General features: G+C 43.2%; 1 protein-coding gene across 1 annotated transcript in view; it reads right to left on the reverse strand.

Moving 5' to 3' along the window:
- Positions 1-12,150, reverse strand: part of LOC128686057 (uncharacterized) — a 185,255-nt gene that overhangs the window by 51,334 nt on the left and 121,771 nt on the right. Inside the window, exons 8-9 of the mRNA XM_070083448.1 lie at positions 11,735-11,779; positions 10,538-10,583 (exon numbers count right to left, since the gene is read on the reverse strand). The gene's annotated coding sequence lies outside the window, so the exon portion shown is untranslated. The remainder of the gene's footprint in view (positions 1-10,537; positions 10,584-11,734; positions 11,780-12,150) is intronic.

The following is a 12,150-nucleotide window of genomic DNA, read 5'->3' on the forward strand; positions in this document are numbered from 1 at the left end:
GTGCAGGATTACCAAAACTGTTGTCCAGAGGGCTGAGGAAGGGTTGTTGAGGTGGTTCGGACATGTAGAGAGAATGGAGCGAAACAGAATGACTTCAAGAGTGTATCAGTCTGTAGTGGAAGGAAGGCGGGGTAGGGGTCGGCCTAGGAAGGGTTGGAGGGAGGGGGTAAAGGAGGTTTTGTGTGCGAGGGGCTTGGACTTCCAGCAGGCATGCGTGAGCGTGTTTGATAGGAGTGAATGGAGACAAATGGTTTTTAATACTTGACGTGCTGTTGGAGTGTGAGCAAAGTAACATTTATGAAGGGTTTCAGGGAAACCGGCAGGCCGGACTTGAGTCCTGGAGATGGGAAGTACAGTGCCTGCACTCTGAAGGAGGGGTGTTAATGTTGCAGTTTAAAAACTGTAGTGTAAAGCACCCTTCTGGCAAGACAGTGATGGAGTGAATGATGGTGAAAGTTTTTCTTTTTCGGGCCACCCTGCCTTGGTGGGAATCGGCCGGTGTGATAATAAAAAAAAAAAAAAAATAAGATGTTATGTAGCATGTTTATTATATAATTTAAAAAAAATCATAGATAGATTAAGCAAAATGTCTATATTAACGTTTCATACACATTTAATACGCCTCAGTGATTATTATTGTGTTACAATCATTATTAATATGGCATCTTCAAGACCAATTACACTCTTAACTCTTAAACAGTCCAAACGTATATATATACGTTTACTCGCGTAGCGCCCCAAATTTTTTGAGGAAAAAAAATCCTTTCTTTTAAAAGGAAAAAGAGAGCATATGGTTCCCAGGCATCCCCAATTATTTTAATATGGCACACAGTGAGTGCACACACCCATTCTCTCATGTCTAGGTTACTCAGGCTTCTTGTGGCAATGTTGAATGAATGACAAAGAAAACGTATATATACGTTTGGGGCACTACGCGCATGAACGTATGTATATGTTTGGACCGTTTAAGGGTTAATGAGTGGCTCTGAGACAGACAAGCAGACAAAGACACACACAGACAAAGACAGACACACAGGTAGACAGATACGCAGAGATACAGACAGACAGATACAGACAGGTTTATGTGCAACAGTGAAAACAAAGAGAGAGTTCGAGAGTATCTGGATCTGGAGAGAGTTCCGGGGGTCAACGCCCCCGCGGCCCGGTCTGTGACCAGGCCTCCTTAGGTCAGTGTCCCAGGATGCGACCCACACCAGTCGACTAACACCCAGGTACCCATTTTACTGATGGGGAACATAGACAACAGGTGGAAAGAAACACGTCCAATGTTTCTACTCTGGCTGGGAATCGAACCCAGGCCCTCACCGTGTGAAGCGAGAGCGTTAACCACCAGGCCACCAGAGCCCTAAGTAAGAGCCTTTCTTCCCACAATCTCCAGTGCAAGATTCAGACTTCATCTTGGGGACCATGGTGAAATTTACTGTCCAGTTAGTACGGTTAATACAGTATGCTGCTGCTGATAGGGCAGGGTTACTCAAACTGATGCTGCCTGCATGACACATTGCCGCCACAAGTATTGTCAAAAATTGTACAACAGTATGCATCAGCCGGCCCAGCCCAGCTGCCAGATGAACGGTCGTAAGTCGAGTGGACGTATGTCGAGCAGGTCGCAAGTCGGATGGTAGGTGTATTTTTAATATGGTGTCACTTGTGCAAGTCGTCTGCTACCACATCTCATATTTATGTTTACTTATTCTACTGTGGGGTGTATTTATGCATCGTGTTTATTATATAATTTTGAAAAAATATCATAGATGGATTAATGAAAATACCAATATTAAGGTAGTAGGTAGGTAGACAGCAACCACCCAGGGAGGTACTACCGTCCTGCTAAGCGAGTGTAAAACGAAAGCCTGTAATTGTTTTACATGATGGTAGGATTGCTGGTGTCTTTTGTCTGTCTCCTAAATATGCAAGAGTACAGGTTGGTTTAGAAAGACACATAAGCAAACACTATAACATATTTATTAGAAAACGTTTCGGTCCTGGGACCTTGATCACTTCTAACATACAGAGGTAGAAAGACATTATATATATAGGTATATTATATATTGGTATAAACCTTGGTATAAACCAAGGTTTATACCAAGATTACAAAGTGGAAGTAGCAAGACGTACCGTCTTGCTACTTCCACTTACCCTTAGTCACACTACACATACATGTACACGTTTATTTATACACACTCATCTGAGTTTTCTTTGATTTTATCTTGGTTCTTGTTCTTATTACTTTTCCTTTTATATCCACGAGGAAGTGGAATAAGAATCTTTCCTCCGTAAGCCATGCGTGTTGTAAAAGTCAACTAAAATGCCAGGAACAATGGGCTAGTAACCCCTTTTCCTGTAATAATTACTAAAAAGAATAAGAAGAAAAAAACTGTCAAAGTGGGAAGTCTGAATGTGCATGGATGTTGTGTGAATGATAAGAAAAAGATCTTTCTTCCTTCTTTCAACGCACCAGCCATATCCCACTGAGGTGGGGTGGCCCAAAAGGAAAAACGAAAGTTTTGCCTTTTAAATTTAGTAATATATACAGGAGAAGGGGTTACTAGCCCCTTGCTCCCAGCATTTTAGTCGCCTCCTAAGCCACGCATGGCTTACGGAGGAAGAATTCTATTCCACATCCCCATGGTGATAAGAGGAAATAGACAAAAACAAGAACTAGAAAGAAAATAGAAGAAAACCCAGAGGGGTATGTATGTATATACATGCTTGTACATGTATGTGCAGTGTGCCCTAAGTGTAAGTAGAAGTAGCAAGAAGTACCTGAAATCTTGCACGTTTATGAAACAGAAAAAAGGACACCAGCAATCCTACCATCATGTAAAACAATTACAGGCTTTCATTTTACACTAGCTTGGCATGACAGTAGTACCTCCCTGGGCAGTTGCTGTCTACCAACCTAAAACCTAGGATAAGAAAGAGATGATTGTGGATATTATGAATGAGAAGCTGGATGTCCTGGCTTTAAGTGAAACAAAGCTAAAGGGGGTGGGCGAGTTTCAGTGGAGAGGAATAAATGGGATTAGGTCAGGGGTTTCAAATAAGTAGAGCTAAAGAAGGAGTAGCAATAATGTTGAAGGATAAGCTATGGCAGGAAAACAGGGAATATAATGTATTAAGTCAAGGATTATGTAGAGCAAAATAAAGGTTGGATGTGAAAAGTGGGTTATAGTAAGCGTATATGCACCTGGGGAAGAGAGAAGTGTAGAGGGGAGAGAGAGGTTTTGGGATATGTTGAGTGAATGTGTGGGGAGCTTTGAACCAAGTGTGAGAGTACTTGTGGTTGGGGATTTTAATGCTAAAGTGGGTAAAAATGTTGTGGAGGGAGTAGTAGGTAAATTTGGGGTGCCAGGGGTAAATGAAAATGGGGAGCCTTTGAGTTATGTGTAGAAAGAGGTTTGCTAATAAGTAATACATATTTTATGAAAAAGAGGATAAATAAATATACAAGGTATGACATAGCACGTAATGAAAGTAGTTTGTTAGATTATGTATTGGTGGATAAAAGGTTGATGGGTAGGCTCCAGGATGTACACGTTTATAGTGGGGCAACTGATATATCGGATCATTATCTAGTTGTAGCTACAGTTAGAGTAAGAGGTAGATAGGATAAGAGGAAAATGGCAACAACAAGTAAGAGGGAGGTGAAAGTGTATAAACTAAGGGAGGAGGAAGTTCGGGTGAAATACAAGCAACTATTGGCAGAAAGGTGGGCTGGTGCAAGTATGAGTAGTCGGGGGGGGGGGGGGGGGGTTGAAGAGGGTTGGAACAGTTTTAAAAATGCAGTATTAGAATGTGGGGCAGAAGTTTGTTTTTATAGGAGGGCGGGTGCAGGAGGAAAGAGGAGTGATTGGTGGGATGATGAAGTAAAGGGTGTGATAAAAGAGAAAACGGTAGCTTATGAGAGGTATTTACAAAGCAGAAGTGTTATAAGAAGAGTAGAGTATATGGAGAGTAAAAGAAAGGTGAAGAGAATGGTGAGAGTGCGCAAAAGGAGAGTGGATGATAGAGTGGGAGAGGCACTGTCAAGAAATTTTAATGAAAATAAGAAAAAATTTAGGAGTTAAACAAGTTATGAAAGCCTAGAGAACGAATGGACTTGTCAGTTAAAAACAGAGTAGGGGAGTTAGTAGATGGGGAGATGGAGGTATTGGGTAGATGGCGAGAATATTTTGAGGAACTTTTAAATGTCGACGAATAAAGGGAGACGGTAATTTCATGCACTAGCCAGGGAGGTATATCATCTTTTAGGAGTGCAGAAGAGCAGGATGTGAGTGTGGGGGGAGGTGCGTGAGGCACTACGTAGAATGAAAGGAAGTAAAGCAGCTGAAACTGACGGAATCATGACAGAAATGTTAAAAGCAGGGGGGGGGCCAGTGCTGGAGTGGTTGCTATTTTTGTTTAATAAATGTATGAAAGAGGGGAAGGTACCTAGGGACTGGCAGAGAGCATGTATAGTCCCTTTATATAAAGGGAAGGGGGACAAAAGAGATTGTAAAAATTATAGAGCAATAAGTTTACTGAGTATACCAGGAAAAGTGTACGGCAGGGTTATTATTGAAAGAATTAGAGGTAGGACAGACTGTAGAATTGCAGATGAGCAAGGAAGTTTTAGAGTGGGTAGGGAATGTGTAGATCAAGTGTTTACATTGAAGCATATATGTGAACAGTATTTAGATAAAGGTATGGAAATTTTTATTTCATTTATGGATTTCGAAAAAGTATATGATAGAATGGATAGGAGAGCAATGTGGCAGATGTTGCAAGTATATGGAATAGGTGGTAAGTTACTAAATGCTGCAAAGAGTTTTTATGAGGATAGCGAGGCTCAGGTTAGGGTGTGTAGAAGAGAGGGAGACTACTTCCGGTAAAAGTTGGTCTTAGACAGGGATGTGTAATGTCACCATGGTTGTTTAATATAGTTATAGATGGGGTTGTAAAAGAAGCAAATGATAGGGTGCTCGGGAGAGGGGTGGGATTAAATTATGGGGAATTAAATATAAAATGGGAAGTGACACAGTTACTTTTTGCTGATGATACTGTGCTTATGGGAGATTCTAAAGAAAAATTGCAAAGGTTAGTGGACGAATTTGGGAGTGTATGTAAAGGTAGAAAGCTGAAAATAAACATTGAAAAGAGTAAGGTGATGAGGGTATCAAATGATTTAGATAAAGAAAAATTGGATATCAAATTGGGGAGGAGGAGTATGGAAGAAGTGAATGCTTTCAGATATTTGGGAGTTGACGTATCAGCGGATGGATTTATGAAGGATGAGGTTAATCATAGAATTGATGAAGGAAAAAAGGTGAGTGGTGCATTGAGGTATATGTGGAGGCAAAAAATGTTATCTATGGAGGCAAAGAAGGGAATGTATGAAAGTACAGTAGTACCAACACTCTTATATGGGTGTGAAGCTTGTGTTGTAAATGCTGCAGCGAGGAGACGGTTGGAGGCAGTGGAGATGTCCTGTCTAAGGGCAATGTGTGGAGTAAATATTATGCAGAAAATTTGCAGTGTGCAGACAGCCTGTACTGTCTGCGCAGACAGCCCATGCTGTCTGCCAGCTTAGTTCATATTTCGCGCCACTCAGATGCTGCCCTCTGTAGCCAGGCCTCTCGGTAGGCACGCCAACTTGTCTGCCCTTGCCTCGCCCTCACTCACACAGCGGCCGAGCAGCAAGACACAAGGCCTGCTCCTAGCTCTCTCTCGTGGGATGGCCCTGCCCTGGCCATGGGCACAAACACACAAACCTGTGTACCCACCACGACATTAACGATAAACGAAGAAGCCTCCGAAGAAGTTTATCATTCACACCCCGCTTTCAGCTCTACCAAACAAACCCATTAAACATTGGTAGCAGCGGTGGTCGCAGCAGTTGTTTGCCCAGAGAGAGGAAGGAGAGGTATGAAGTCATCTTCACTTCATCATCCCATACAAAAAGCATCCGCCTCTTAACGAGTTATCCTGATGTCGTGTCTGCACTTTTGAGCATCCAGACACAGGTACAAGCAGGATCCAGCCGAAATTTGCCGAAATTCTCCGAGAATTGTAAGTGACCCCACGCTACAGCGTCCAACGCTGTTTCTCAAGTCACGTGTTCAGCGTCACTTGTATGTTGCTGTTGTTGTTCAGCTCAGCACAGCTGTTTCAGCAAGCCAGAGGTGAGTTTTGTGGCGATTTCTGCGTCCAGTGTGAGCTTCTCCACGTGTTTGTGGGTGGGGGACGAGGAGAGAAAGTGGCCGTTCCTCACCTTGCCCATGCTCGCCATACTCACGCTCACCCGTCTACCATACACTCACCACTGCCCACTCCCTCTGCTGTGTTTTCTGCTGTTTTCCATGTGAATTCATTGCCAGAGCTGTGTATCCGAGTGCCCGAGGCCACTCGAAGCTACGTGGATCAGCATGCCACGTAGATCACGATGCCATGTGGGTGTGGGCGATGTCACGTGGATCTACAAACCACATGAGTTTCCGAGCCAGATGTCCCAGGCCTCATGCTGTGGTCTGCTGCCCGCGTCACATCGACATCACCCACGATGCTGCCCGACTTCATGACATCACGATGTCTGCCTGACGTCACCTCGAGATGTCTGCTGACGTCACAGTCCTGCTGACGTCACCTCGCGACATCACGCCTGACATCACATGATGTCACATCGAGTGTTTCTAGTAATTATTTTAGTATTGTCGAGAAGACAGAGAAGATATATGTCGTGTTAACTAATTCCTCTCAGTCAGTGTTCTCACATGTTGTACCGTGGTGTGTTTTTAAAGTTTCCGTGTGTCCAGTGAGGTCTGAGCCAGACCTGAGTAGCACCAATGTGCTAAGTCACCCGATGTGACCAGTGCGTATGACAGCTGATGTCACGACAGCCCCGAGTGACCGAGCCCTCTTGTACAGAAAGCTTTTATGCTCGTCGCTTGTGATGTTCTGCAGAATCGTACCTGCTACGATTCCCATCGAGATTTGTTTCACTTCACCTCCAGACCGTCAGAGTGCAGTTATATGTAGAGAAACAAGTCTGGGGACGCTTAGACTAACCTCTGCTATAACTCCAACTGCCGAGAGAATGATACTCGCCAAGCCGCAGTTAGCCACTGTCGGCAGGCGCTGTGTCAGCCTCGTGTCACAAGCTTCAGTGAGCAGCCTGCACAAAGAAGATGTCACTTTGACTGCTAGCTCTCTCACTGCAGTCTGGTGTATGATGTTACGACTCCCAGATGTTTCGCCCAGTCGTCTCTGCCACGACTCACTCCACAACTCGCTCCACGCTCGCCGGCAGTGACAGCCCAGTGACAGTACCAGTCGAGAAGTGCCCTCCTGAGTCGCTTGCCAGAAGTCCTGCCCAGTTGCCGAGTTTTGTCGACGCCTCACTCGAGGGCACCAGTATGTCGTGCCCCAGGTTGAGTGAAAACCTGCAGCAACTCCTACGATGTCTGCTTCACCGTTCCAGAGGAGACCGTACCCTGTTACGTCACAGCTCAGCGGCAGCGATGTCTCCCTCGTTGCAGTATCTGTCCAGACGCAGGAAGGCGTGCAGTGATGCCCATCGACGCTCACTGAATATGACCACGATGTTTAGCACACCCCACATGTTTTTTTCTTCCCTCCCTGTAGGAAGTTTTTTTCCATGTCCATATGTATATATATGTTTTTATTTTGTGTTCTCTGCCCTGTTCCTACGAGAGAGAGACCGAGCTCCTTTTACCATCAGTATTGTCGCGTCGGGACGACGCGCGGTAGGTGGCCGAGCGTATGTAGACAGCCTGTACTGTCTGTGCAGACAGCCCATGCTGTCTGCCAGCTTAGTTCATATTTCGCGCCACTCAGATGCTGCCCTCTGTAGCCAGGCCTCTCGGTAGGCACGCCAGCCTGTCTGCCCTTGCCTCGCCCTCACTCACACAGCGGCCGAGCAGCAAGACACAAGGCCTGCTCCTAGCTCTCTCTCGTGGGATGGCCCTGCCCGGGCCATGGGCACAAACACACAAGCCTGTGTACCCACCACGACATTAACAATAAATGAAGAAGCCTCCGAAGAAGTTTATCATTCACACCCCACTTTCAGCTCTACCAAACAAACCCATTAAACAAGTGTGAAAATTAGGAAAAGGTGTGGAGTTAATAAAAGTATTAGTCAGAGGGCTGAGGAGGGTTTGTTGAGGTGGTTTGGTCATTTAGAGAGAAAGGATCTAAGTAGAATGACATGGAGAGCGTATAAATCTGTAGGGGAAGGAAGGCGGGGTAGGGGTCATCCTCGAAAAGGTTGGAGGGAGGGGGTAAAGGAGGTGATGTGGGCAAGAGGTCTGGTCTTTCAGCAAGCATGCTTGAGCATGTTAGATAGAAGTGAATGGAGACGAATGGTATTTGGGACCTGACAAGCTGTTGGAGTGTGAGCAGGGTAATATTTAGTGAAGGGATTCAGGGAAACCAGTTATTTTATATAATCGGACTTTAGTCCTGGAAATGGGAAGTACAATGTTGCCTGCACTCTAAAGGAGGAGTTTGGGATATTGGCAGTTTTGGAGGGATATATTGTGTATTTTTATATGTATATACTTCTAAACTGTTGCATTCTGGGCACCTCTGCAAAAACAGTGATAGTGTGTGAGTGAGGCGAGTGTTGAATGATGATGAAAGTATTTTCTTTCTTTTTGGGTCACCCTGCCTCGGTGGGAGACGGCCGACTTGTTGAAAAAAAAAAAGTTATTTATTTATTTATTATCTCACTGGCCGATTCCCACCAAGGCAGGGTGGCCCGAAAAAGAAAAACTTTCACCATCATTCACTCCATCACTGTCTTGCCAGAAGAGTGCTTTACACTACAGTTTTTAAACTGCAACATTAACACCCCTCCTTCAGAGTGCAGGCACTGTACTTCCCATCTCCAGGACTCAAGTCCGGCCTGCCGGTTTCCCTGAACCCCTTCATAAATGTTACATGACATATCCACTGCCTCCAGCCTTCTCCTCACTGCAACATTCATCACCCATGCTTCACACCCATATAAGAGCGTTGGTAAAACTATACTCTCATACATTCCCCTCTTTGCCTCCAAGGACAAAGTTCTTTGTCTCCACAGACTCCTAAGTGCACCACTCACCCTTTTCCCCTCATCAATTCTATGATTCACCTCATCTTTCATAGACCTATCCGCTGACACGTCCACTCCCAAATATCTGAATACATTCACCTCCTCCATACTCTCTCCCTCCAATCTGATATCCAATCTTTCATCACCTAATCTTTTTGTTATCCTCATAACCTTACTCTTTCCTGTATTCACTTTTAATTTTCTTCTTTTGCACACCCTACCAAATTCATCCACCAATCTCGGCAACTTCTCTTCAGAAGCTCCCAAGAGCACAGTGTCATCAGCAAAGAGCAACTGTGACAACTCCCACTTTATGTGTGATTCTTTATCTTTTAACTCCACGCCTCTTGCCAAGACCCATCTATAAATATATTAAACAACCATGGTGACATCACACATCCTTGTTTAAGGCCTACTTTTACTGGGAAATAATTTCCCTCTTTCCTACATACTCGAACTTGAGCCTCACTATCCTCGTAAAAACTCTTCACTGCTTTCAGTAACCTACCTCCTACACCATACACCTGCAACATCTGCCACATTGCCCCCTATCCACCCTGTCATACGCCTTTTCCAAATCCATAAATGCCACAAAGACCTCTTTAGCCTTATCTAAAGAGGTCTTTGTAATATAATATAGGTAATAACGTAATATACGACATTTAATGAGACTCCATGATCATCATCATCATTACTAATACGACGTCTCGAGATATTAAACACTCTTACTGATTTTAATGTGTACCTGCATGCCAGCACAGTATGTAAGTTTATTTAGGTACAGGTATACATAAGTATAATTATCAGAGTACATATAAAATATAAAATAGCTTTTAAAAACACTTGAAATTCTGGAGTTTCCAGACATAATGGAGAGACTTAGTGCTTATGGATCTCACAGCTAATGTAAACAAACCGGGTGGGGCACGGTGACCGTATTAGAAAGTCAGGTGGGGGGAGCCATATAGAGTTTTCTGGTCATAATTTGAAACGACCGTATTAGCGGAACACCATAAAGCGGGGCCCTACTGTACAGTACTACAGTGGTACCCCGAGTTTCAGCCACAATTCATTCCAGACGGCTGTTCGAGTGCCGTTACCAAACGAATTTTTTCCCATAGGGAAAAATGTAAATTAGATTAGTCCGTTTCAGACCTCCAAACATACATTAAGACTACAAATGTTTTAAGGTAAGTAATGAATGTACTGTGTATTTCCTTTTTGTGTTTTTTAATGCCTAGTTTTATTACTAACTTAATGCAAGTTCATGCAAACTTCTTGTCTGGCATTTATATGCATTTATTAGTGGAAGAGAATGGCACTCTGCTTTCCGGCAATATAAACTGGAACCTAACCTGCCATACAAGCAGAGCTCTACTGTACAAAAGAAACGAAGGTTACTATTTTAACAACTCTTACCTTTCACACACTGCTGGTTGCTTCCTTAGAGTTCCACATTTTCCATCTGCAAAGATTTCTCTTAATAAACACTTCAAAACTACAAAAATAATAATCAAGTTCTTACTTCAGATTAAAATTCATTAATATCTTGCTTCTTGGCAATCTTAAGGTGTCTTAAGGCAGTTGCAATATCATACAAGGTGTCCTAAGGCAGTTGCAATATCACGCAAGGTGTCCTAAGGCAGTTGCAATATCACGCAAGGTGTCCTAAGGCAGTTGCAATATCACGCAAGGTGTCCTAAGGCAGTTGCAATATCACGCAAGGTGTCCTAAGGCAGTTGCAATATCACGCAAGGTGTCCTAAGGCAGTTGCAATATCACGCAAGGTGTCCTAAGGCAGTTGCAATATCGCACAAAATGTAAGTTTTACAATCAATTATACAGCATTTTATCCAAACACCAAAGATTTAGCTTCAAATTATTCCTATAAGAGTTATTTTAATAGCAGTGGATAACCAAATTCATTAACAGCAATCACACATTAGTAACAGGTCTTTTAAAATTATCAATAACAACATTAAGATAATGCAATATAATCAGGCTTTCTCTGAAGGTCGGTAGCCCAAATTCCATGGATGAAGAGCCGTTGACCGATATCAAAACATACTACAGGGGATGAGTTGGGAAGAGCTATACCCAAAGGGGCCATGATGCCTGGATGGCAATACTGAATGACAAATGAAGGAAGGTTAGATCCAATATCATGGAACAAGAGCTTCTCACTAACATCAAGTAATGCCTTGAAGGGCCCTTGATAGAAGAAAAACATGACGAATCCCAATAAACAAGACCCGGAATCTCCTGTGTTGTAGAGGGAACACTGGAAGAACCTATAATTAAGTCATTGGAGGGAACACTAGAAAACCTATGATTTATTCATCAAAGGAAACGCTACCAGCTTGCTCATCATTGTTCATGGAACGCTGGGAAAATGGTTTAATTATCATATGTAAGCCAAATTTACCAATCGTAGCATATTCAATAGACTATAATTATGATATGGGTCAACACAAGCCACACTGGCCTCAATGGCCCATTTCTGTGTAACAGTGAAATTGTTTAGTAACTATGGTATATACTAGTATTCATGGAATATGCTAGTATCTACTATGATGAACATCAATGATTCAACATCATTTAAAGAACAACTCTTACCTTGCACACATTATTGGTTATTCCTGAGTGTTCCACACATTTTATCTGAAAAAAAAATTGTCTGTTAATAAACACTTCATAACTACCAAAGTAATCATATTCTTATTTTATTATTATTTATTATCACACTGGCCGATTCCCACCAAGGCAGGGTGGCCCGAAAAAGAAAAACTTTCACCATCATTCACTCCATCACTGTCTTGCCAGAAGGGTGCTTTACACTACAGTTTTTAAACTGCAACATTAACACCCCTCCTTCAGAGTGCAGGCACTGTACTTCCTATCTCCAGGACTCAAGTCCGGCCTGCTGGTTTCCCTGAACCCCTTCATAAATGTTACTTTGCTCACACTCCAACAGCACGTCAAGTATTAAAAACCATTTGTCTCCATTCACTCCTATCAAACACGCTCACGCA

This window comes from Cherax quadricarinatus, chromosome 9 (assembly GCF_038502225.1).
Source record: "Cherax quadricarinatus isolate ZL_2023a chromosome 9, ASM3850222v1, whole genome shotgun sequence".
NCBI classification, from domain to species: domain Eukaryota; kingdom Metazoa; phylum Arthropoda; class Malacostraca; order Decapoda; family Parastacidae; genus Cherax; species Cherax quadricarinatus.